The 27222-nt window shown below is 43.0% G+C and overlaps 1 pseudogene; it reads left to right on the top strand.

Annotated features, from left to right (window-relative positions):
* Positions 1-16693, top strand: part of LOC112253475 — a 246965-nt pseudogene extending 230272 nt beyond the window's left edge.
* The last annotated feature ends 10529 nt before the right edge of the window (positions 16694-27222 follow it).

Raw genomic sequence — 27222 nt, 5'->3', positions numbered from 1 at the left:
ATAGCATGTTTTTAGAAATGTTTGCAAACGAAATAAAGAAGTTGAAGCCAGAAGTTTTCATACACCTTAGCCAAATATATTTAAACTCAGTTTATCACAATTCCTGACATTTAATCCTAGTAAAATTCCCTGTTTTAGGTCAGTTAGGATTACCAATTTATTTTAAGAATGTGAAATGTCAGAATAATAGTAGAGTAAGTATATGTAAATATCCGACTTCAACTGTATCTAATTTACATAAGTATTCACACCACTGAGTCAATACTTTATAGAAGCACCTTTGAAAGCGATTACAGCTGTGAGTCTTTCTGGGTAAATCTCTAAGAGCTTCGCACACCTGGATTGTACAATATTAGTCCATTATTCTTTAAAAGATTCCTCATGCTCTGTCAAGTTGATTGTTGATCATATATATTTTCAAGCCAATCTAATCTAATCAATGACGTCTTGGTAAGCAACTACAGTGTAGTGGCCTTGTGTTTTAGGTTATTGTCCTGCTGAAATGTGATTTTGTCTCCCAGTGTCTGCTGGAGAGCCGACTGTACCAGGTTTCCTTGTAGGGTGGTGCCTGCGCTTATTTTCCTGTGCTTGTATTCCATTTATTTTTATCCCACAAAAAACCCTAGTCCTTGCCAATGACAAGCAATACCCATAACATGATGCAGCCCCCATCATGCTTGAAAATATGCTGAGTGGTACTCAGTGATGTGTTGTGTTGGTTTTGCCCCAACACTTTCTATTCAGGACAAAAAGTTCCTTTCTTTGCCAAATTTATTTCAGTATTACTTAAGTGCCTTGTTCTAAACAGGATGCATGTTTTTGAACATTTTGTATTACGTACAAGCTTCCTACTTTTCACTCTGTCATTTAGGCTAGTATTGTGGAGTAACTAGCTTTTCTCATATCACAACCATTAAACACTTTAACTGTTTTAAAATCACATTGATCATTGTGAAATCCCTGAGCAGTTTTCTTCCTCTCCGCCAACTGAGTTTGGAAGGACGCCTGCATCTAATCCAAAGCCTAATTAATAACTTCAGCATGCTCAAAGGGATATTCAGCTTCTGCTTTTGAATATTTTTTTTTTTTACACATGCCCTCCTTTGTGAAGCATTGAAAAACCTCACGGTCTTTGTTGTTGAATCTGTTATTGAAATTCATTACTGTCACATTCTGACCCTAGATCTTGTGTTATTTCTTTGTTTTAGTTGGTCAGGATGTGAGTTGGGTGGGTATTCTATGTTTTGTGTTTCTAGGTTGGGTTTCTTGTTTGGCCTGATATGGTTCTCAATTAGAGGCAGGTGTTAGTCATTGTCTCTGATTGGGAACCATATTTAGGTAGCCTGTTTTCTGTTGGGGTTTGTGGCTGGTTATTTTCAGTCTTTGTGTGTCTGCACCAGATAGAACTGTTTCGGTTGTCACTTTGTTGTTTTGTGTTTTTGAAGTGTTCAGTTTTCCATTAAAATGATGAACACTAACCACGTTGCGCTTTGGTCCTCTCTATCTCCAGACGACAAAAGTTACAGAACCACCCACCAAAAAAGGACCAAGCAGCGTGGTAACAGACAGTAGCAGCGGGAGCAGCGCGATAAGGAGGAATGGACATGGGAGGACATTCTAGATGGCAAGGGTTGCTACCCATGGGAGGAGATCCTGGCTGGAAGGGATCGCCTCCAATGGGAACAGGTGGAGGCAGCCAGGAAAGCAGAGGCAGCAGCTAAAGGGAGCCAGCGCTTTGAGGGAACACGGCTGGCAAGGAAACCCGAGAGGCAGACCCAATCATTTCTTGGGGGGGTGGCACACGGGGAGTGTGGCTAAGGCAGGTAGGAGACCTGCACCTACTCCCCGTGCGTATCGTGGAGATAGAGGGCGTTGTACCGGGCAGGCACCGTGTTATGCGGTGGAGCGCACGGTGTCCCCGATGCGTGTGCATAGCCCGGTGCGGTACATTCCAGCTCCTCGTATCGGCCGGGCTAGAGTGGGCATCGAGCCAGGTGCCATGAAGCCGGCTCTACGCATCTGGTCTCCAGTGCGTCTCCTCGGGCCGGCATACATGGCACCAGCCTTACGCATGGTGTCCCCGGTTCGCCAGCACAGCCCAGTGCGGGCTATTCCACCTCACTGGCCTGGCTACGGGGAGCATTCAACCAGGTAAGGTTGGGCAGGCTCGGTGCTCCAGATCTCCAGTGCGCCTTCTCGGTCTGGTCTATCTGGTGCCATCTTCACGCACCAGCCCTCCGGTGGCAGCCCCCCGCACCAGGCTTCCTGTGCGTCTCCGGAGCCCAGTACTCCATGTTCCTGCTCCTCGCCCTGAGGTGCGTGTCCTTGACCCAGTACCACCAGTGCTGGCATCACGCACCAGGCCACCAGTGCGCCTTCAGAGCCCAGTACTCCCTGTTCCTGCTCCTCGCACTCACCCTGAGGTGCGTGTCCCCAGCCCGGTACCACCAGTGCCGGCACCACGCACCAGGCCTACAGTGCGCCTCGTCTGTCCTGAGCCGCCAGAGTCTCCCGTCTGTCCTGAGCTGTCAGAGACTCCCGTCTGTCGTGAGCCGCCTGAGCCGCCAGTCTGTCCTGAGCTGCCAGTCTGTCCTGAGCCGCCAGAGCCGCCAGTCTGTCCTGAGCCGCCAGAGCCGCCAGTCTGTCCTGAGCCGCTTTGGTCCTCTCTATCTCCGTTACAATTACTCGATTGAGAGACCTTACAGATGTGGGGTACAGAGATGGGGTAGTCATTAAAAACTTGTGTTAACCACTATTATTGAACACAGAATAAGTCCATGCAACTTATTATGCAATTTCTTAAACACATTTTTACTAATTTAGGCTTGCCATGACAAAGGGGTTGAATACTTATTGAATGAAGACATTTCAGCTTTAAATGTTTTATTTATTTCCAAAATGTTGGCCAAACAAAATTCCACTTTGACATTATGGGTATTGTGTGTAGATCAGTGACACAAAATCAGTATTAGAAATATTAGAATGAGCTATGTCGGGGATATAGTATTTCAAAAGGCACTCACACATCTGAGCAGGTGCATGGCAACAGTTGAACAAGATGAAGGAAAAAGGAAACTGCACACTGCTCTTGATAGTATCGCTGATCTTTAATAAGCTTACGTATCGACCTCACGGCTTTCGTTAGAGGATATAGTATTTGAAATGGGAAGTGACCAGTGGTTCAATGTCTCTATAACGTGTGTGTGTTGTGTGTGTGTGTGTGTGTGTGGTGTGTGTGTGTGTGTTTGATAGTTTGTGTGTGCGTTGTGTGAGTGAGTGTGCATCACCTGGTAGATGGCAAGTGAAGCTGTTGAACAGTCTGATGGTCTGGTAATAGAAGCTGTTCAACAGTCTGATGGTAATAGAAGCTGTTCAACAGTCTGATGGTAATAGAAGCTGTTCAACAGTCTGATGGTAATAGAAGCTGTTCAACAGTCTGATGGTCTGTTCAACAGTCTATATATAAGCTGTTCAACAGTCTGATGGTAATAGAAGCTGTTCAACAGTCTGATGGTCTAGTGATAGAAGCTGTTCAACAGTCTGATGGTAATAGAAGCTGTTCAACAGTCTGATGGTAATAGAAGCTGTTCAACAGTCTGATGGTAATAGAAGCTGTTCAACAGTCTGATGGTAATAGAAGCTGTTCAACAGTCTGATGGTCTGGTAATATAAGCTGTTCAACAGTCTGATGGTAATAGAAGCTGTTCAACAGTCTGATGGGTAATAGAAGCTGTTCAACAGTTTAATAGAAGCTGTTCAACAGTCTGATGGTAATAGAAGCTGTTCAACAGTTTGAGTTCAACAATAGAAGCTGGTAGAAGCTGAACAGTCTGATGGTAATAGAAGCTGTTCAACAGTCTGATGGTCTGGTAATAGAAGCTGTTCAACAGTCTGATGGTAATAGAAGCTGTTCAACAGTCTGATGGTAATAGAAGCTGTTCAACAGTCTGATGGTCTGGTGATATAAGCTGTTCAACAGTCTGATGGTAATAGAAGCTGTTCAACAGTTTGATGGTCTGGTAATAGAAGATGTTTTTTTGTCTCTCGGTCTTGGCTCTGATGCACCAGTGCTGTCTCCGTCTGTCGGACGATAGCCGAGTGAACAGTCTATTGCTCGGGTGACTGAGGTCCTTAAAGATCTCTTTGCCTTCCTTTGACACTGTGTGCTGTAGATGTACTGGAGGGCAGGCAGCCTGCCCCCGGTGATGCACCATACCAGGCGGTGATGCAGCCCGACAGAATGCTCTCAATGGTGCATCTGTAAAAGTTAAAGAGGCTCTTATAAGGGACGTAGACGTGGGAAAGAGAGGGAGTGACAGGGAGAAACAGAGAGAGGTTCGAAGAGAAAGTGAGGAAGAGTGGGAGTAAGAGGGAGGGAGTGAGAGAGTGAGAGATCATGCCCAATAAAGCGTCCAGTCCTTTTCATGTTTAATTCAGCTGTTTTATAGTCCTACATGCCCCCATAGTGCCATTCTATGGAGAAACTCCTATTTTCCCATTCAGACCAGGCCTTTTAATCTCCTCCCTGTGCCAGAGCTCCTCTCTCTTTACTGCCCCTCTTTAATGAAGAGCTGTCCAATAAGGCCTTTTATTGTATTGGCATATGTTGCTTTTATTAGGAGACAATAACTAGCTGAAGCCCATCACCTCACAAGTCCTCTCCCAAGATAAAAAGGAGTTTCACAGTCACCACCCAAGTCCTTCTCACACTCATCGTTTCCCAACACCCTCCTTTCTTTTCTCCTCTCCTCCTTTCTTTCTAATTTTGTCCCCCCTTGTCTCATCCCCTTCTTCCCTACTCTTTTCTCTCCTCGCTCTTTCTTACCTCCCTTTGTTCACCAGATAAGCATATGTTCCCACACCCCCCACACACACGCTGCAGGAGTTGGACGTGAGGAAGAGATGGCGGAGTGTGGCAAACAGAGAGAGTAGACGAGGGGGCAGCTGTAGCAGGGGCTGGAGGTATACTGCCTCTCCATTCTCTAATGTTCTTCAGATGGAGAGATGTGGAGACAGGGGGAGCCAGTGTTAGGTGTGTGGTCTCTCCATCCTGTCCCTAATGGCCCTCAGGGGAGTAGGCCGCCCAGAGCTCTGTATTACCCAGCAGGCCTAGGGGCTAATGACGGCTCTTTAATAGAGTGTAAAACATACTGAGGAGCAGAGGCCAGCGCCTTAGAGGGCTCCCCCATTAGAATGGCAAGAACAGCATTACACTGGACAGGCCATTTGTTTCCAGTGGTGGGGATGGCTGCGCTTATGCGTTAGTGTGCTGAGGTTATGGGGTGACTGTGGAGTCTTGAGGGGGACCGTTGGGGTGTTTTTAGAGGTCTGTTTGTGGTGTTAATCCCTCCCCTTACGGTTGGTTGGTCAGGCTGAATGGAGGGCCAGGCTGTTTATCTGACTGGACCGCGTTACCCAGGATTCCCCTCACAGCTGGACGGGCACACTCAGATGGGCTGTCGGCTCGCAGAGGTTAACGCCGCTTAGGGCTAGGGTAAACACACTCCAGTGGCGGTCAGTGTCATTTAAGATGAGGGAGGACGATTAGGAGCATGGGCTTAAAATCTATTCACCCAGCTAAATGTAACATCGATAGGTTTAAGATACTACATGATATTCACATTTTTTCAATACCCAACATGAGGTTGCTACAACCTAGCCTATGAATGAAGGTTTTACAATGTAGTTGCACAGGTCGAGAGAAGAATTATAGTAATGAAGGTGAAAGACAGGTTCAAGACCGCCTTGCACACTCTTGCCTGCATCTAGCCGATCTCATGTGTAGTTATTAGTCCAACAGTTGCAAACAAGTTTCTATTGGACAAATTCAGGTATGTTTTTTCTCATTTGCTTACACATAGGAAACTTTTTTCAACAGAATCGTCAGAATGAATTCACCCCTTATCACACGCAAACACTGTTCACCTTCATAGCAGCCACACACAAACAGTAAGATCACTTTGCTCGTTGTATAATTAATTCTTGAATCTACTCGCTCTCTTCCTCTCAATTTTTACCTTTGCTTGTAGAGTTCAGTGCACAAAAAAATGTGTTAATAAACCCGCTACAATCATGCAGTACAGTCAGCATTCAGTTTAGCAGTTACAACGGCTAGTCCTGGTGGCAATACATTTATAAAACCAAAAGCTTACCTTGACTTGGAAGAGTTCCAGTGTTGGATAGCCATAGCCAGCTAGCTAACATAGCATCCCTCTCTGTTTGTGTAGGGTGTTTTAGTAGACTAGCTGCATTCGATAGCTAAGTGAAATTGAAAGTGAAAAAAATACAACAAAATATAGCTCTCACTCACCACATTTTATGCACTGTAGTGCTAGCTAGCTGTAGCTTATGCTTTCAGTACTAGATTAAGTCTCTGATACTTTGATTTGGTGGACAACATGTCAGTTCATTCTGCAAGAGCTCTGATAGGTTGATGGACGTCCTCCGGAAGTTTCAGATTTACTGTGTAAGTCTCTGGAAGTGGGTGAGAACCATGAGCCTCCTAGGTTTTGTATTGAAGTTAATGTACCCAGAGGAGGACGGAAACTAGCTGTCCTCTGGCTACACCATGGTGCTGCTGAGGCTACTGTAGACATTCATTGCAAAACAGTGTGTTTAAATCAATTATTTAGTGATGTGAATATATTTCGTATAGTTTTATATAAAAACGATGAACTTTTTATGTTTCTGAAATTCACTTAGGAGGATGGTCCTCCCCTTCCTCCTCTGAGGAGCCTCCATGGCTTTATTTGCAAGGTAAACATTGCCAATTTCATTGCCAAAGCAAGTGAAATAGATAATAAACAAAAGTTAAATAAAAAAATAAAAAATGAACAGTGAAAATTACTCACAAAAGTTCCAAAAGAAAAAAGAATGTCATAAAATGTCATATTATGTGCAAATAATTAAATAATTAAGTACAAAATGGAAATAAATAAACATAAATATGGGTTGCATTTACAATGGTGTTTATTCTTCACTGGTTGCCCTTTTCTTGTGGCAACAGGTCAGAAAATGTTGCTACTTTGATGGCACACTGGTATTTCACCCAAAGATATTGTAGTTTATCGAAATTGAGTTTGTTTTCAAATTCTTTGTGGGTCTTTGTAATCTAAGGGAAATATGTGTCTCTGATATGGTCATACATTTTGCAGGAGGTTAGGATGTGCAGCTCAGTTTCCATCTCATTTTGTGGGCAATGTGCACATAGCCTTTCTTCTCTTGAGAGCCAGGTCTGCCTACCGTGGCCTTCCTCAATAGCAAGGCTATGCTCACTGAGTCTGTACATAGTCAAAGGTTTACTTAAATGTGGGTCAGTCACAGTGGTCACGTATTCTGCCACTGTGTATTCTCTGTTAAGGGCCAAATAGCATTCTGGTTTGCTCAGTTTTTTGTTGATTCTTTCCAATGTGTCAAGTAATTATCTTTTTCTTTTCTCATGATTTGGTTGTGTTGCTGTCCTATGGCTCTGTGGGGTCTGTTTGTGTTTGTGAACAGAGCCCCAGGACCAGCTTGCTTAGGGGACTCTTCTCCAGGTTCATATCTCTGTAGGTGATGGCTTTGTTATGGAAGGTTTGAGAATCACTTCCTTTTAGGTGGTTGTAGAATTTAACAGCTCTTTCCTGGATTTTGATCATTAGCGGGTATCGGCCTAATTCTGCTCTGCATGCATTATTTGGTGTTTTCAAACCAAATCGAATTGTATTGGTCACATACACATGGTTAACAGATATTAATGTGAGTGTAGCGAAATGCTTGTGCTTCTAGTTCTGACAGTGCAGTAATATCTAACAAGTAATCTAACAATTCCCCAACAACTACCTAAGACACACAAATCTAAAGGGGTGTTTGAGAATATGTACATGTAAGTATATGGATGGGCGATGGCCAAGCGGCATAGGCAAGGTGCAATAGATGGTATAAAATACAGTATATACATGTGATATAAGTAATGTAAGGTATGTAAACATTATTGAAGTGCCATTATTTAAAGTGGCATTGTTTAAAGTGACTAGTGATCCATTTATTAAAGTGGCCAGTGATTGGGTCTCAATGTAGGGAGCAGCCTCTCTGAGTTAGTGATAGCTGTTTAGCAGTCTGATGGCCTTGAGATGGAAGCTGTTTTTCAGTCTCTCGGTCCCAGCTTTGAGTCACCTCTACTGATGCACTTTTACGTTGTACACAGAGGATATTTTTTAAGAATTATGCATGCAGTCTCAATTTGGTGTTTGTTCCATTTTGTGAATTCTTGTTTGGTGAGCGGAACCCAGACCTCACAACCATAAAGGGAAATGGATTGTACAACTGATAGAAGTATTTTATGTTCCTTTTGATGGCATAGAAGGCACTTATTGTTTTGTCTCACAGATCATTCACAGCTTTGTGGAAGTTACCTGTGGCGCTGATGTTTAGGCTGAGGTATGTAATGTTTTTTGTGTGCTCTTGCAACCGGACCTTTTGTGGAACACCATTATTTTTGTCTTACTGAGATTCACTGTCAGGGCCAAGGTCTGACAGAATCTGTGCCGAAGATCTAGGTGCTGTTGTAGGCCCTCCTTGGTTGGGGACAAGTTTTACCCCCGTCAACACTTTCCATCAGTTTGTATAGCAGAACCTAATGACAAATTGAGTCAAAAGCTTTTTGGAAATCAGCAAAGCATGAGAAGACTTTGCCTTTGTTTTGTTTTGTTTCTTTGTTAGTTAGGGTGTGCAGGTTGAAAACGTGGTCTGTCATACGGTAATTTGGTAAAAAGCCAATTTGACATTTGCTCAGCACATTGTTTTCATTGATGAAATGTACAAGTCTGCTGTTAATGACAATGCAGAGGATATTCCCAAGGTTGCTGTTGACGCATATCCCACGGTACTGTAGTTATTGGGATTAAATTTGTCTCCACTTTTTTGGATTGGGGTGATCAGTCTTTGGTTCCAAATATTGGGGAAGATGCCAGAGCTGAGGATGATGTTAAAAAGTATAGCCAATTGGAATTTGTGGTCCGTATATTTTGTAATTTAATTTAGGATACCATCAACACCAAAGGTCTTTTTTTGGTTGAAGCCTTTGTATTTTGTTCTTTAGTTGCTTCAATGTAATTGGAGAATCCAGTGTGTTCTGGTAGTCTTTAATAGTTGATTCTAAGATTTGTATTTGATCATGTATGCTTTTGCTATATGTTATTTTTTTATAGGGCCAAAAAGACTGGAGAAGTGGTTTACCCATACATCTCCATTTCGGATAGATAACACTTCGTGTTGTTGTTTGTTTAGTGTTTTCCAATTTTCCCAGAAGTGTTTAGAGTCTATGGATTCTTTATTTACATTGGAGCTGATTTCTGACGTGCTGTTCCTTCTTTTTCCGTAGTGTATTTCTGTATTGTTCTAGTGATTCACTATAGTGAAGGCATAGGCTCAGGTTTTATGGGTATCGGGGTTTTGGGGGGATAGGTTTCTCAATTTCTTTCTTTGGTCTTTGCATTCTTCATCAAACCATTTGTTTTTGTTGTTAATTTTCTTAGGTTTTCAGCTTGACATTTTTAGATTAGATAGGGAAGCTGAGAGGTCAAATATACTGTTTAGGTTTTCTACTGCCAAGTTTACACCTTCACTATTACAGTGAAATGTTTTGTCCAGGAAGTTGTCTAGGGGTGGAAGGGATTGAATTTGTTGTTGCCTAACTGTTTTTTTTCGTAGGTTTCCACACTACTTTCCTTCCATCTATAGCATTTCTCAATATTATTCAGTTCCTTTTGCTCTGATGCCTCATGATTGTGTATTGCTCTGTTCAAGTTGACTGTGATTTTGCTTTCATCTGATAGGGGTGTCAGTGGGCTGACTGTGAACGCTCTGAGAGACTCTGGGTTGAGGTCAGTGATAAAGTAGTCTACAGTACTACTTCCAAGAGAAGAGTTATAGGTGTACTTACTGTAGGAGTCTCCTCGAAGCCAACCATTGACAATGTGCATCCCAGCGTGCGACAGAGCTGCAGGTTGTGACCTGTTTTTGTTGGTTATGCTGTCATAGTTGAGCCTAAGGGAGCATATGGAGGAGGGAATGCTGTCACCTTCAGGTAGGTGTTTGTCCCCCTGTGTGTCAGGTTTATTTTTTTATTTAACCTTTATTTAATTAGGCAAGTCAGTTAAGAACAAACTCTCATTTAGGTTCCCACAGATTAATATATGTCCCTGGGCCTGGAAATGATTGATTTCCCCCTACATGATGGAGAAGCTGTCTTCATTAAAGTATCGGGATTCTAGTGCGGCGATATAGGCAGCACACAGGAGGACATTTTTCTCTGTTGAGATACTTTCCTTTTGAATTTCTAGCCAAATGTAAAATGTTCCTGCTTTGATTCATTTAATAGTGAGTTAGGTCTGCTCTATACCAAATTAGCATACCCCCCTGAGTCCCTTCCCTGTTTCACACCTGGTAGTTTGGTGGATGGGACTACCAGCTCTCTGTAACCTAGAGGGCAACCAGTGGGTCCATCTCCTCTATACCATGTTTCTTGTAGGATGTCTGTATTTCTCATTTCTTTGGTGAAGTCCACTTTAGGCCAAAGTCAGATGACTTCACGCCTTGGATATTCCAGGATGAGATAGTAAAGGCTTTGTGTTCCATAAAGTGACCAATGTTGTTAGTCGTGTGGTTTGGTCTCAGACCAGTAAGTGTGAGCACTTGCTGGTCTGGGTGGGGTGTCAGTTGATCTGTTGCTCCTGTGTGAGGTGTTGGGGCTGCGTTTGAGGGCAATGTCCATTAGGGTCCTGGTGAAGGTGGGCACTGCGGTCTTGTATAAGTGGACCTGGTCTTAAAAGCTGTTTAAGTCCATGGTGGAGTGGTGGACCAGGTAAACATTTGGTTTTGAGGCACAGTCACGGGAAATACTTTCGTTTACCCCCTATATGGTAGCAGGGTGAAAGTCTTTTCATGGTAGCAGGGTGGAAGTCTTTTCATGGTAGCAGGGTGGAAGTCTTTTCATGGTAGCAGGGTGGAAGTCTTTCGTGGTAGCAGGGTGGAAGTCTTTTCATGGTAGCAGGGTGGAAGTCTTTTCGTGGTAGCAGGGTGGAGATAACCACTTGTGCGCCTGACTTCACTCCCTTGAGTGCTGTGGCTTTACTTTCCTGCTGTACTCTCAGGTCATTTGTGCCTGAGAGCAGATCATTTGTGCCTGAGCGCAGGTCATTTGTGCCTGAGAGCAGGTCACTTGTGCCTGAGAGCAGGTCACTTGTGCCTGAGAGCAGGTCATTTGTGCCTGAGCGCAGGTCATTTGTGCCTGAGAGCAGGTCACTTGTGCCTGAGAGCAGGTCACTTGTGCCTGAGAGCAGGTCATTTGTGCCTGAGAGCAGGTCATTTGTGCCTGTTAGGACACCAGAGTTTAGACACTGTGTGTTTGGGAAAAAGTTAATTTTCTTATATATATTTCCCGTTTGAGGCCAAATAGAGCACAATCTGTGACTTGTGTATGTCCTCAGTGGGTGGGTGTGTGTCTGTGTGTGTGGGGGGGGGCTGACAGAGGGGGTGCTCAGAGTGGATGGGTTCTCCTGTCGATGTTGCCTCACCACAGTCCAGAGTGCAGACATGTCTCTCTCCACCTTCAGCTCTCTGGGTCTGGTTGAGCAGGTGTTGTTGTGCTGAACAATTTTTTATTTTCTCTCTCTCTCTCTCTATATATATATATATATATTACGCAAACACGGGCGAGAGACGACAAGCAAGCAGATGTGTTTTTGTTACAATGATAATTTATTAAATGTAAAATATCTTTAGCACAGATTAACAATCACACACTTCCATCTATTGTGAACGCCATGGGGTTGGAAATAAACATTCCACAAGGATCAACAAAAGCACACAGTCCTGTTGGAGTCCTATCTTCTCCTTCATGGCATAGATAGATCTTCATGTTAGACTGTTATCTCAGACAGACTGGGTCCTAGGGCTGAGGCAAATCTCATATACTGGTCCTAGTTTCAGTGACCCTTTTATCATGTAAGCTTGTTCTGTAGCCTACACAGTTCCAATTCTTGATCTATAAAAAAAGAACAAGACCACACCGCAATCCATTTCCCCTGTCTGCTCTCTTCACCAGAGGAAAGGAGTATGCTCTCCGGCGATAGTTGTGGACGCAGCCACTTAACCAGGCTTTAGTTGGTAACGCTGTACAGATTGGATTGCCTCTCTGCTTTGCTTCAACCCTTCCCACATCAACACAACTGAACAGAACCTTGACCAGAACGGTTCGACCACAGTAAGAATGACAGTTAAAGGAACAGAAGAGAACCACCCACAGGAGTAAGAAAACTGTAAGACTTTACACGTTGTCCAGGATATCATCGTCTGGTTCTTTTTTATTATTCTCTTTTCATTTTTTTAATTACTTTTTTTTATAGTTGATTTTCAGCACATGCCATATGAGAAGTTTGGGATTATAAAAGTACCTGAAAGAAGTGCTAGAGTGTCAGCATGCATAGCTGTTTGATATTTACATGTTCTTATGTACAGGACAGGACAGGACGGGATGGGACAAAAACAGACTGCTCTACAGTACTGGGTGTATTTACAGGTCAGGGGTCAGGGGTTAGAGGTCAATTACATAACTACAGACGTCTGGGTAAAGTGTCACGCATATTATCAGAGACAGAATGACAGAGCACAACCTTGAAGAGGCAGAAAGAAAACATGTTTTTTCAGACCTGTTCTTTTTCTCTGGTACAATACCCCTATGCTAACAAATAGCACAATGCTTGTTTTATTATTGTTGTAGTATACAAGCAGAGTGATTGGACATGGTTAAAGATCACCACAGTAACATGTTATACTATGAAGATAACGCCAAATAACTGAGATACAGTAAACTGCTTCAACACTTCTATCTCTGTTCTCTCCCACCTTGCTTCTCAATACAAATACCTTTAGCTGTTTTCGGAGAAAAAAAAACTAACCCTCTTTTCTCCACAATTTCCTGGTATCCAATTGGTAGTTACAGTCTTGTCCCATTGCTGCATCTCCCGTATGGACTCGGGAGAGGCAAAGCTCGAGAGCCATGCGTCCTCCGAAACACGACCCCGCCAAACCACACTGCTTCTTGACACACTGCTCGCTTAACCCACCAATGTGTCGGAGGAAACACCATACAGCTGGCGAACAAAGTCAGCGTGCATGTGCCCGGCCGTCACAAGGAGTCTCTAGAGCACGATGGGACAAGGACATCCCAGCCGGCCTAACCCTCCCCTAACTCGGACAATGCTCGGGCCAATTGTGTGCCGCCTCATGGGTCTCCCGGCTGTGATACAGCCCGGGATCGAACCCGGATCTGTACTGATGCCTCTAGCATTGTGATGCAGTGCCTTAGACCGCTGCGCCACTCGGGAGGCCCGAATTGTGGCTGTTTAACCGTTAAATGTTGCACAATACTTTCCAAAGTATATTTTCATTATTTTGAAAATTGGAAGACATAAATGTGATCCGGGACCAGTTTCCAGAGCAGTGAGGGTTCTGGCCAGACAGGGTCAGGTTACTACTGCTGATTTAATGCCTGTTTTTCCATCTCTTAAAGCATATAGATTCTCCCTATACAGAGGTTGGGTTTCTGAGTGTGTAAATGTATTGGAGACGCTCTGGTTGGCTAGGACCCTGCTACATTTTTAGCATATTGCGGGAGTGATTTTAGTCTTCTCCCTATTCCCTCTTTTCAGTTCCGGTTATTTGTGTACTGTCTAGGGGACAGTTGGTGTAACCCTCTCCTCTCCACTCACCAGTGTGTGGTGGTCAGGTCGGTCTAACAGGAACATAACAACCCTAAGAAAACGGAGCCATTTCTCTGTAAAACGATGTATTTCAGAATCAGAATTGACATTGACAAGATACTAGTATAAAAACAGAAAGAGACATTGGTTGGTCAACGCCTAAAATGTAAAGGTATTATCTGTAATTTACATGATTATACAACACATCTGTTGGGTTACTCTACATGTCTGGAGTGAATGAGTGGGTGTGTCTGTGAGAGTGTATAAGTGTTTAAATCAGAGAGCGTGTGTGTGCGACCCAGCCCATTCTCCTGCTCTCTCTCTCTTCCTGTGATAGATAGACACAGACAGACAGGCAGACAGACAGACACTGGTGGTTCAGCTTGTTAATGTCTAATCTCATCAGGTTTATCTATTACAGGGGTCACCAGGTCAAGTAGTGAGAGGGCAGCACTAAACACCAAGAACCCCTGTGTACACACACTCACTCTCTCCTCAATTCTCCTTCCCTCCCTTTCTCTCTGCTGTGTGCGCAGTTTCCCTCAGAGCACACAGAGTCCACAGCTGTGCAGTGTAGTATTTTCAGGTCAGGTGGAAATCATTCCAATGTATTGCTTGACCACCCTTTACCTAAAACAGTGTGAAAATGAGGAGTGAAACGAGAGTGAAATGAGCAGGCAAATATGTTCAATATTCCAATGAGTTTGTGTGTAGGTCTCTAAAGCAAATACCTTTAACTGAGAGTTAGCTAAATGATGTGCCACCCTGCTTTTGAAGTGTGCATGTCTGGGTCTGGGTGTCTGTTAGACACTGACTGACATTTGTAAGCCTTTGATATGCCAGTCCTGTGAGGTGTGTAGAGTTATCAGTGTGCTGGCAGGGAGGGAGACAGCAGAGAGATGCAGTTGTTTCATCTGCTGTTTCTAACTGCCTCAATCTGCTACTACCAACACTGAGTAGGACGTTTGTTTAGTGTGTCTGTATTTCTCAATGAGAGTGTGTAAGTGTGCATGCACTTTATTCTGTGAATGGGTGTGTGTGAGAGTGTGTCTTTCTAGATTTTAATGAGTGTCAGTGTGTGTGCGCGTCGGAGCAGTTTGGGCATTTCCAGTGTGTGTGTCTATTCCTGTGTTAAGCTCTGCCAGCTTGGACTGCTGATGCTAAAATGAGTCTCAATGAGGCTGGGCCTTTGAAGTGGGTGTATATTAGTGTGTGTGTGTGTGTGTACAGACTTTTGCTGCTGTGCCAGTGTACTGCACTAAACAGTGCTCTGCAGTCTTTCATCAGTGCTCTCCACCAGTCTCATTTGTAGATAAATAGCAGTGAGCCAGGGATAACTATTTAATGTGTGTCTATAGAAGTCAGCTCCGGAACAGTCTCTTCTCTTCTCACAACGTCACAGCAGCTTTTAGCCAGCAGCAGGGCTATATGAAAGATCCCTCTGAGTGCCTGACTTCTGGCTGTAATTCTCTCTGACGTCTGTTTCAAATGCTGTGGAATCTCTCTTCCTGTCGCTCTCTCTCTCCTTCTCATTCCCCCTCTCCGCTCCTAATTACCGACTGTGACGGTAATTAGGGAGGCATGTCTCAGTACAGTTTGACTACAGACTACGGAATACTGGATTTGAGATGTTAAACTGAGAAATACAGAAGTAATTTCCCACTTAATTAGAGAGTATAGGGTAGGGAGGGTTGTCTGCTCCTTTTAAGAGAGAGAAGAGAGACGGGTAAGGGGCAGTGGGGTTTACGAGTGTGTGCATGCATGTATATAGTGTGTGTGTGTGTGTGTGTGTGTGTGTGTGTGTTTACAAGAGCACTATTCTCAACATATTACTCTGTGTATACCTCTCTTTACCCTGGCAAACCTCTGAAATAAAAGCCAAATGTCTGACTTCCCTCATGAATCCCTAGATGATGTGAACATAAACAGATGTGTAATCATCACATATATACTGTATGTTCTCTTATACAGTCTATTTATAGAACCCTCTGGCTCTCCACTCCAATGAGAAGAGCTGCTCCCTCCTCCCCAGTCTAGAACACCGTGGGCCACATCTTCTGTCCAGAAAACAGCCCTTGCGGTGCGCAAACCTCCACAAAAGAACATCCAAATATTGCAGCTATAGAGAAGCCCAACATATTTTGGTGTGTTTTGCTTTAAATTTGAATGAACAGTCGTTCCCATCCCATGGAGATTGTGACGTTCTAAAATTGTATTCTTTTTATTTTTTTTGCGGAGATCTGTGCTGTTTTGTGGACAGTTAGCATTGTATTTACCACATATACATCAGCATGCACTCTGGATAGTTAGCAGTCCTGTTCACACACAATATAGAAATAAATATATGTATATAAATATATATACAGGGCCATGGTCCCCATGGTAACACTGTCCCATCATTATGGGCTGTGGCAGAGAGGGGTGTCTCTGGGGTTTATCCTCTCGATATCTCTATCTGTCTCTCTCCATTTGTATGGAGTTCCTCCTCTGTCTCGTACAGATGCTCTGGGGTCATGCAGGAAAGATGGTGGTGGTGGTGGTGGGGGGGGGGTCGCTGAGTCCAGATGTGTGTTTATTCTGGTGGAGGTCTTGGCAGCATCTTAAGAGTGGCAGGATCTCATTTGTCTCTTGGCAGACGGGAGGGTTTCTGTGTATCTCTCTGATGGTCCTCTCCTCCCACAAAGATAATGTTGATCAGGGTCCTCCATGTTGTGTGTGTATCTCTCTCTCACTCTTTCTCTCTGTCTGTGAGTTCACAGCAGCAGGGGTCATCCACCACAGTGTACTGTGCAGTAGCTCCGGAGCTGGAGGGTTTCGGAGTCATGTACTTCAACAACTAATTCTGCTGCCTACCCTCCCCCCAGCCCAAAGACCAGGCCACTGCAGCCAGCCTGTGGGAGCTAAGCGAGCGCCTGGTCTCAGAGAGGCCTTCGGGCCAGCAGGCCGTCTGATGGACATTCCCACTGACTATCAACAGCCTCATCAGGACTAGAGGAGCGAGGAGGACTAGCCAATCAGGAATGGAGGGGGAGGGAGTGGAGATGAAAACCAAACAAGTTTGTACATTGAGTGGACTGTAGAAAGCTGCCAAACCTTTCAACTGGACCCATCACTTCACTAAGAGGTAAAATACATATACAAATTCATCTTATCTAATAGCTACACTGTGGCTACAGGTTGAACTGTGGTAGTTTAACACTAAAGGGAGAGGAGAAGAGAGACGGTCCAAGTGGCAACACATCCCCTCTGACCGTCTTTGTGGCAGGGAGAGTTCACCAGTTCCAGCCAAAGTGGGCCTGTGTTTTTCACTCCAGTGTGTTGCCACCTGCATCACACACTGTGTATCGTCCCTCTGTGTCTCTAGTCTCCTCCTGTATATATCTATTCTATGTCTGTCTACAGAGATATAGGGAGTGGTGAGTATCATTGTGCTAGTTTAGGGGGATTGAAGGGGGGTAGGAGAAATAAGGAAGTATAATGTAATGCCTATATACATAGAGGTATGGTTTTGTGGCTATATACAGACGCAGTAGTTTTGTTTCATACGAGGCCCTACGGTATATTATTTACATTCACATCATAGGCTAAATGGGACTGACTGTCATCGCTTCTCCCCTCTACAGTATCCGTCTACAGTTAAAGACCTCCAACCTACATATTATTACATAGAATACTCTACAAAATGCTATTTACAATGAGGAGGTACTGTATCTTTGTCATGTTGAGTCAGAATTGCGTCCGTAGCTACTGGTGATGCCAGAGGAAGACGGAATCCAGGAGTTTTAGTAGTTGAATCAAACATGAAGTCTTTTTCTTGGGTGTTAGGTTTTGTTGTCATTTGTTTCTGTCAATAATCTCGTCATGAAAGACAAAGTGTTGGGTGACTGGGTCTGTCTGGACTTCTGTACAGGGACTGTTGGTTGGTTTATGGGTGTTTGGAGACGTTGTGTGGACGTTGTGCTTTGTCGCAGTCCGGTGCCATGGAGCGACGTTGGTAAGACATCACCATTCCTCTGTCATGGTTTCTGTAAAGAATAGGAAGAGAGAGGACTCATTAAAGACTGTTTGTTGTAGTACGTATGTGTCTGTGGTCATTTCAATACTTGCACGCAGTTGACAGGATCCTATTGAAAGGAATCAAGACGAGTGTACATATTAGGGAGAAGGGGACTAATCAGAATTGGCCTAGAAAGGCTGCTTCTTGTGGTCAGTGAGCAGCACAGCGCCCTTTGACCCGGAACTACTCTCCACCAGGAACATTGGGAAGGGCCATGGAGTGATTGACACATTGACCAAGCAATCACATGGCTGACCTGCATCATTCTCATGACTGGTTAGTCAGCTGATGCCTGACAGAGTCCCTCTCACTGTTAAACACTGCTTTGTTCCTTGCATGATGTTCAACAGCAGTTCAGCACTGTAGGGGAGAGTGGGGTAAGTTTAGCCACCTTTGTTTCTAGGCAACCATACACAAAATGTTTATTTTAACCAAATATTTAGGAAGAGATGCTCATTTTTAATGGAGTCTGTGAAGGAAGAAACCACATGGAAAAAGTGGTAAGCAAGTTCAGTCCAAAACAAACTATTTTCACTAAATCAAAGGAATTTGTGTTAGAGGTTTAATGGTGCTTGTATTTAAACCAAAGTAGATAATTTAAGATTGTGCTATATATCAGTTGGGGCCTCTATAAGCATCCATATGAGGTCCTAAACCTAGCATGAAAGTACATCCCTGTAGCCGTGTGGGCTAATAGTAAAAATGTTTGCCTTGGTGTAAGTTGAGCCAATGTAAGAGTTTTCTTCCCAGGTGTAATGCAAGTCATTATCACTGGGATATGAGGTAACAACAGGGCCTGTGCTAAAAGTGTTTAAAAAAGTACAAAGTGTTAAGTGTTAAGCCTGTGTTAAAAGTTGATTAAAATACAAAAACTATTTGTGATTTTGTTGAATTGTGTTTGGCAAATGAAGAGACACGGTTTTAAAAAGGTAGTGGTGATATTTAATTAGTAAGTGGCTCAACTTACCCTGTCCTGCGGCCCATACCCGCGGGAAATTGTGCCAAGAGACCACTTTTTTTGGACAAGCTATGTTTACATGAATTCTGATTATTTCCAGGGATACACAACATAAATATATGTAGATATCGTTCTATATTTCCTTTGAAGGAGTGATGCTGAATGTAAAAAAAAATGGCTCAACTTACCCCACTCTCCCCTACTATATACAAATCAAATGTATTTATAAGGCCCTTTTTACATCATCAGATTTCACAAAGTGAGTATACACAAACCCAGCCTAAAACCCCAAACAGCAAGCAATTCATATGTAGAAGCACAATGAACTGTTCTGTTCTAATCTGTACACCACAGCGGTCTTGTTGCTGCTCTTGCACACGCAAACACAAACACCCAAGGAATTGAGGACAGGGAGATTTAGAGCAATTTATTAAGGAATCTCTCACTAGGATAGAGAAGAAACAACACACTGGCCATCCCCTAAGCTCTACAATTCTTTTTAGAAATGTTTATTTTTTGGGTGTGTGGGGGCATGTAAGGACCGGCTGCAACACACACTATCCCCAGGGAGAGAGGGATACAGGAGGACGAGGTACACCCAGTTATAGATCCAGCACCCCCTTCTGTGGCCCCTAGGGGCAGTAGTGCTACAGCTGAGCCCCTTGCACCCATCTTCCCCTGCTCTCGAACTGGTAAGAAGCAGCAAGCTGAGACTCTCTCTTACACCCCTCTCCCCTCTATACACACAACATGCACACACACACACACACACATACAGTACTGATCATTTGATTTGATTGATGCATGTCACTGAGCTCCTTCAGAGAAGAAGTGAGTGAGACATCAACAGCATATAAGCCCCTCACTATAACCAGTCAATGACAGAGAGAGAGAGAGAGAGAGAGAGAGAGAAAGAGAGAGTGAGATGCTGGGCAGACAACAAACAAAGAGGAAACAGCATTAAGATGTCCTCTGGGAGTGCATCGCTGCCGTGGATCTATGATTGTGTTTGTTTGCATGTGTGGGTGTGGGTGTGTGTGTTCTGACTGTAGAGGGAGGTTCCTGCCTGGCTTTCATACAAAGCCTTATTGATCAGGCCCTATCGGAATCATCTGATAGTTAATCGATACATTACACTTCCTCCCAACGCTTAGAGAACAGAGGAAAGGAGAAGAGAGGAAAGGAGAGGAGAGGAGAAGAGGAAAGCATTCGTCTCTGAGGAAGACCTTGATCCTTTGACTCACCCGAGGCCCCTCAGTCTCTCTTTCTCTCTCCTCTCTCTATACCTCTCCCTCCCACCATCCCTCTATTTATCTCTCATTGTGGTTGAATGCATTTTTTTTTTTACGTGTGATTAATAATTCAAACATGCTTGTGGGAATTTCATCAATGTGTGCAAAAATATGATTTGTGTTCCTTTACGTCCTTTACATTCATACACTGATCATGCTCTGAGATGTAGAATCATGAATCATCCTTTGCATTCATACACTGATCATGCTCTGAGATGTAGAATCATGAATCATCCTTTGCATTCATACACTGATCATGCTCTGAGATGTAGAATCATGAATCATCCTTTGCATTCATACACTGATCATGCTCTGAGATGTAGAATCATGAATCATCCTTTGCATTCATACACTGATCATGCTCTGAGATGTAGAATCATGAATCATCCTTTGCATTCATACACTGATCATGCTCTGAGATGTAGAATCATGAATCATCCTTTGCATTCATACACTGATCATGCTCTGAGATGTAGAATCATGAATCATCCTTTGCATTCATACACTGATCATGCTCTGAGATGTAGAATCATGAATCATCCTTTGCATTCATACACTGATCATGCTCTGAGATGTAGAATCATGAATCATCCTTTGCATTCATACACTGATCATGCTCTGAGATGTAGAATCATGAATCATCCTTTGCATTCATACACTGATCATGCTCTGAGATGTAGAATCATGAATCATCCTTTGCATTCATACACTGATCATGCTCTGAGATGTAGAATCATGAAAATGAAAATATTATTTTATAAACGAGGCCAAGATACTTCCCATCATGCTTCTGAAGAGTAGATGCAGAACAGAAGAGAATCCAATACATACTGAATATCAATATAATTTATACAATTAGAAATAGGAAACTAAAATATAGCATACAAACATTTAGACATTAACAATTTGTTAAATTAATGTTTATCTATATTGCAATGTAATGTGTACTGGCTGACTGCTATTTTCCCTTTTCGTTTTTTTATTTCCCATAAGATTCATTTCCCTCCTCATATTTATGGGCGGATTGATTTGAATACGTCTGTGTTGCTTATATTGGTAGTATTGACGTCTGGAACGCCATGCTGCCATTTGGAACGGATATATTTAATGATCACAATCAATGTTAAAGCCCTCTATGGACAAGACTAACTCGATACATATCTACTGAGAGGGAGAAAATATACTGTACACTCTCTGTCTCTCTCTCTCTCTCTCTCTCTCTCTCTGTCTCTCTGTCTCTCTGTCTCTCCCTCTCTCCCTCTCTCTGTCTCTCTGTCTCTCTCTCTGTCTCTCTCTCTCTCTCTCTCTCTCTCTCTCTCATATGAAAATGAATGATATTTATTAAGTGCTATTGTAGAGTAATTCAATTGTTGTCAATCAAGCAAGCCTGTGTATTTACACAAGTTTCAGAATATCCCGTCATCCCTAAAAATATTAGTTTTTGTGAAAGTGCTTATTGGACAAAAAACAAATTTAATTTAACTCATGTAATGTTTGAAATAAAATATGCAATTTACAGCCATAAACCATAATTATGTTAAAATATCGACATGACAATATTGAATTGTGTAGTTGATTAAACAGCGTTATTAATGGCATAATGATGGGATGTTGGTCTTTATTTATCCTGCTGTCTGCCCCTTTACATTCTGCTGATGTGTGCAGAAAGCTGCCTCTGTAACTATAGTGTGTGTGGGGGGGTATGAGATAGAGATCTGGGCCGAGGCTGTGCGCGCGTGTGTGTGTGTGTGTGTGTGTGTGTGTGTGTGTATGGGGCGTTGGCGTTTACTGCAGTGGGACTGTCCCCTGTAACTCTGCCAGATGCTTTTCTCTGACATGTAAATACCTGAGGTGGAACAGCACATCACCAGCTAGACCTTAACCAGACTCACACCACACAGTCACACACATACTATGTCAATACAATGTCTCCTCAATGAAATGATCCAGTACAGCGTTACCATGTTCTAGTTTTCGGGAATCTAGCATGATCCAAGAGAAAGAGGAGAGAGCGAGCAAGAAAGAGCGTGTGTGTGTGTGTGTGTGTGTGTGTGTGTGTGTGTGTGTGTGTGTGAGTGAATATGCGCATGCGTGAGGTCGAGATTGGTGACGATATTCTAGAGGAGCCCATATGTTTAGTCCCAGGGTGTTCTGGCACTCCTTGTACAGGCTGCGTTTAACACTGCTATGTGGTTGTGTGATTGGGGTAATATTCTACAGAAATGAACATGTAACAGTCAATAGACGAAGAGTTTCTTTCCAAAACGCTTTATCCACCAACTTTTCACATTTGTGTTCTTTCACCAGAAATGATTGCTTCATGTGTGTGTAAAATATTATGTTCTCAGATTATTTCCCCTACATTTTAGTTGTTTATGAAATATATATTTATTTTTTGCAAAACACTATATATCCATTCGTTAGCTGGAATGGAATGTTCGTGTCTCGTATATTTGACTGATGTGGTTGTGTCACCTAGCTATCTTAAGATAAAGGTATCTGGAATTTAAGGGAACATTATTTTACTTAAGCTTTGAGAGCACCATGGTTATTTCCCCCTAGATATATTGCTGTGTGCTATCCAGAACTTCCTCTGTCTCTATATCTGAGGCTGAACATGGCACCTGGGAGGACATAGCTCCTGTAGAAACCCCCTGTGTGTCCTCACTAGACAGCATGACCTTGTAAACCATCAGTTATTCTATTCACCCCTTTGTGCGAGAGGAATAGAGAGGAGAGGGAGAGGAAGAGAGAAATAAAGAGAGCGAGGGAGAAAGAGAGTAGAGGAAGGTGGATAGAGAAAGAACTGCTGCTTGTCATGGCTTTCAAACATGGAGAAAAATGAGCACTTGGGCTGAAGTACAATTATTAGGCCCTGTCTACAGATTCATCACACTGAATAGAATGAGGGAGGAAGAGAGCAGGGGAAGGAAAGGCTAAGAAAGAGAAGGTATAGGGAAAATGTAGAGGGAGACAAACAAAGAATGAGGAATAGGGGGAATAAGAGGCTGAGAAAGATGTCAGCAAGGCAGAAACACATGAGGGAGAGAAAGGAGAACAAGTAAGTGAAAGTGGAATGGGGGAAAAAAGTGTGTGAGAACAGGAGAGAAAGAGAGAGTTCAGGAGGAGAGGGGGAGCGGAAAAAGAGAAGTGAGGGAGAGAGGAGGGCGCGGGAGCAAGTGTGTTAGAGAGAGGTAGCGGGAGGTAAAATGAAATAAGAGGATTTGTAGGGGCTGTGGTCGGTGGCAGTAATAAAGCCTGCTAATCTGGAGGAGTACGCTTGGCTGCTCACACACCCTCTCTCCTACGTTCCACTTTACCAGCGGGCCAAGCCAAGGTCACACACACAGTGTGTGAGACAAGCACAGGTCAAATGGGGGAACTAAAACACTTCCGGGCGGTGTGTGTGTGTAGCGTACCTTCCTTGTTCACATAAACTGTTCTATACTACCGTACCTTGTTCATGAACTGTTCTCTACCACTGTACCTTGTTCAGGAACTGTTCTCTACTACTGTACCTTGTTCACATAAACTGTTCTCTACTACCATACCTTGTTCATGACCTGTTCTCTACATCTGTACCTTGTTCACATAAACTGTTCTCTACTACCGTACCTTGTTCATGAACTGTTCTCTACCACTGTACCTTGTTCAGGAACTGTTCTCTACATCTGTACCTGGTTCACATAAACTGTACCTTGTTCACAAACTGTTCTCTACATCTGTACCTTGTTCAAATCAACTGTTCTCTTCTATTGTACCTTGTTCACATAAAATATCCTCTACCACTGTACCTTGTTCACATAAACTGTTCTCTACCACTGTACATTGTTCATGAACTGTTCTCTACATCTGTACCTTGTTCACATAAACTGTACTCTACATCTGTACCTTGTTCACATAAATTGTTCTCTACTACTGTACCTTGTTCACATAAACTGTACTCTACATCTGTACCTTGTTCACATAAATTGTTCTCTACTACTGTACCTTGTTCACATAAACTGTTCTCTACTACTGTACATTGTTCATTAACTATCCTCTACCACTGTACCTTGTTCACATAAACTATCCTCTACCACTGTACCTTGTTCACATAAACTGTTCTCTACTACTGTACATTGTTCATTAACTGTTCTCTACATCTGTAACTTGTTCACATAATCTGTTCTCTACCACTGTACCTGGTTCACATAAACTGTACCTTGTTCACAAACTGTTCTCTACATCTGTACCTTGTTCACATAAACTGTTCTGTACTACCGTACCTTGTTCATAAACTATCCTCTACCACTGTACCCTATTCACATAAACGGTTCTCTACTACTGTACATTGTTCATTAACTGTTCTATACATCTGCACCTTGTTCACATAATCTGTTCTCTACCACTGTACCTGGTTCACATAAACTGTACCTTGTTCACAAACTGTTCTCTACATCTGTACCTTGTTCACATAAACTGTTCTGTACTACCGTACCTTGTTCATAAACTATCCTCTACCACTGTACCCTATTCACATAAACGGTTCTCTACTACTGTACCTTGTTCACAAACTGTTCTCTACATCTGTACCTTGTTCAAATAAACTGTTCTCTTCTACTGTACCTTGTTCACATAAACTGTTCTCTACTACTCTACATTGTTCATGAATTGTTCCCTACTACTGTACCTTCTTCACATAAACTGCTCTCTGCTACTGTGCCTTGTTCACATAAAGTATCCTCTACCACTGTACCTTGTTTACATAAACCGCTCTCTACTACTGTACCTTGTTCATATAAACTGTTCTCTGCCACTGTACCTTGTTCACATGAACTGTTCTCTACTACCGTACCTTGTTCACATAAACTGTTCTCTACTACCGTACCTTGTTCACAAACTATCCTCTACCACTGTACCTTGTTCACAACCTATCCTCTACCACTGTACCTTGTTCACATAAGAGGTCTTCTACTCCTGTACCTTGTTCACATAAACTGTCCTCTACTACCGTACCTTGTTCACATAAACTGTCCTCTACTACCGTACCTTGTTCACATAAACTGTTCTCTACTACTGTACTTTGTTCACATAAACTGGTCTCTACTACTGTACGTTGTTCACAAACTATCCTCTACCACTGTACCTTGTTCACATAAGTGGTTCTCTACTCCTGTACCTTGTTCACATAAACTGTTCTCTACAACCATACTTTGTTCACATAAACTGGTCTCTACTCCTGTACCTTGTTCATATAAACTGTTCTCTACCCCTGTACCTTGTTCACATAAACTGGTCTCTACTCCTGTACCTTGTTCACATAAACTGGTCTCTACTCCTGTACCTTGTTCACATATACTGTTCTCTACTACTGTACATTGTTCACATATACTGGTCTCTACTACCTTACCTTGTTCACATAAACTGTTCTCTACCCCTGTACCTTGTTCACATGAACTGTTCTCTACTACCGTACCTTGTTCACATAAACTGTTCTCTACTACCGTACCTTGTTCACATAAACTGTTCTCTACCCATGTACCTTGTTCACATAAACTGTTCTCTACCCATGTACCTTGTTCACATAAACTGTTCTCTACTACCGTACCTTGTTCACATAAACTGTTCTCTACCCCTGTACCTTGTTCACATAAACTGTTCTCTACCCCTGTACCTTGTTCACATAAACTATCCTTGACTACTGTACCTTGTTCACATAAACTATCCTCTACCGCTGTACCTTGTTCACATAAACTATCCTTGACTACTGTACCTTGTTCACATAAACTATCCTCTACCGCTGTACCTTGTTCACATAAACTGTTCTCTACCCATGTACCTTGTTCACATAAACTGTTCTCTACCCATGTACCTTGTTCACATAAACTGTTCTCTACTACCGTACCTTGTTCACATAAACTGTTCTCTACCCCTGTACCTTGTTCACATAAACTGTTCTCTACCCCTGTACCTTGTTCACATAAACTATCCTTGACTGCTGTACCTTTTTCACATAAGCTATCATTGACTACTGTACCTTGTTCACATAAACTATCCTTGACTATTGTACCTTGTTCACATACACTATTCTCTACTACCAAATCAACTTTTCTCATCTCTTCTCTTTTAGGTCACAGTTCCATTGTCTCTCTTCTCAATCTTTTTATGAACCACCCTGCTCTCTCTCTCTTTTTATCCCTCCCTCCCTATCTGTTTCCCTCTCTCTAGCTTTCTATCTCTTTCCCCTGTTCTCTAGTTAGCAAACCGTTACTCTCGCTCTCTCGGCAGCCATGTTGCTTTTCAAAGCACATTTTTCTCCTCTGTTTAACTTGCTCTGCCGTGAGGATCAATATCTATCAAAACAATACATAATGTCATGGCCAGATAGCTGCAACACAGATATAATGTGCCTGGTTAAAGGCTTCCAGGGGAGAAGATATACGCTGTGCTCTGTGTGTGTGCGCACGCAATTCACTGTGGCCAGGTAGGTCGAGCGGTGAAAAAGAGGTTGTTATTGAGCCTTGGTAAATGATGCAGAACCCTGGGCGCTGCTTACTTAGCCTTACAAACAGCTTCAGCACTGGAGACGGGCTGGGCTGTGTGAGTGTGTGTCTGCATAAGATTGAAAGCTTTTGTGGACCTGATTTTAGTGTTTCTAAACCTTTATTTTCATTTGGGTAAACTGATACATTTGAGTAGGGTAAGCTGATGAATCCCTCATGCTTCACAACACTCCAAATCCCGGTTCAACCCGAACATAACCTAACTCTAACCCTAACCCTTACCCTAGCTACATGTGCACATCACATCCTGGTTCGACCCTAACTGTGACCTAAACCCTAACCATAATCCTAGCTTCATAACCATATCCCAGTTTAACCCTAACTGTGACCTAAACCCTAACCATAACCCTAGCTTCATAACCATATCCCAGTTCAACCCTAACTGTGACCTAAACCCTAACCATAACCCTAGCTTCATAACCATATCCCAGTTCAACCCTAACTGTGACCTAAACCCTAACCTTAACCCTAGCTTCATAACCATATCCCAGTTCAACCCTAACTGTGACCTAAACCCTAACCTTAACCCTAGCTTCATAACCATATCCCAGTTCAACCCTAACTGTGACCTAAACCCTAACCTTAACCCTAGCTTCATAACCATATCCCAGTTCAACCCTAACTGTGA

This window comes from Oncorhynchus tshawytscha, linkage group LG06 (genome assembly GCF_018296145.1).
Source record: "Oncorhynchus tshawytscha isolate Ot180627B linkage group LG06, Otsh_v2.0, whole genome shotgun sequence".
Lineage (NCBI taxonomy): Eukaryota > Metazoa > Chordata > Actinopteri > Salmoniformes > Salmonidae > Oncorhynchus > Oncorhynchus tshawytscha.
Note: the sequence above shows the minus strand (reverse complement) of the source record. Positions and strands in the feature narration are given on the sequence as shown.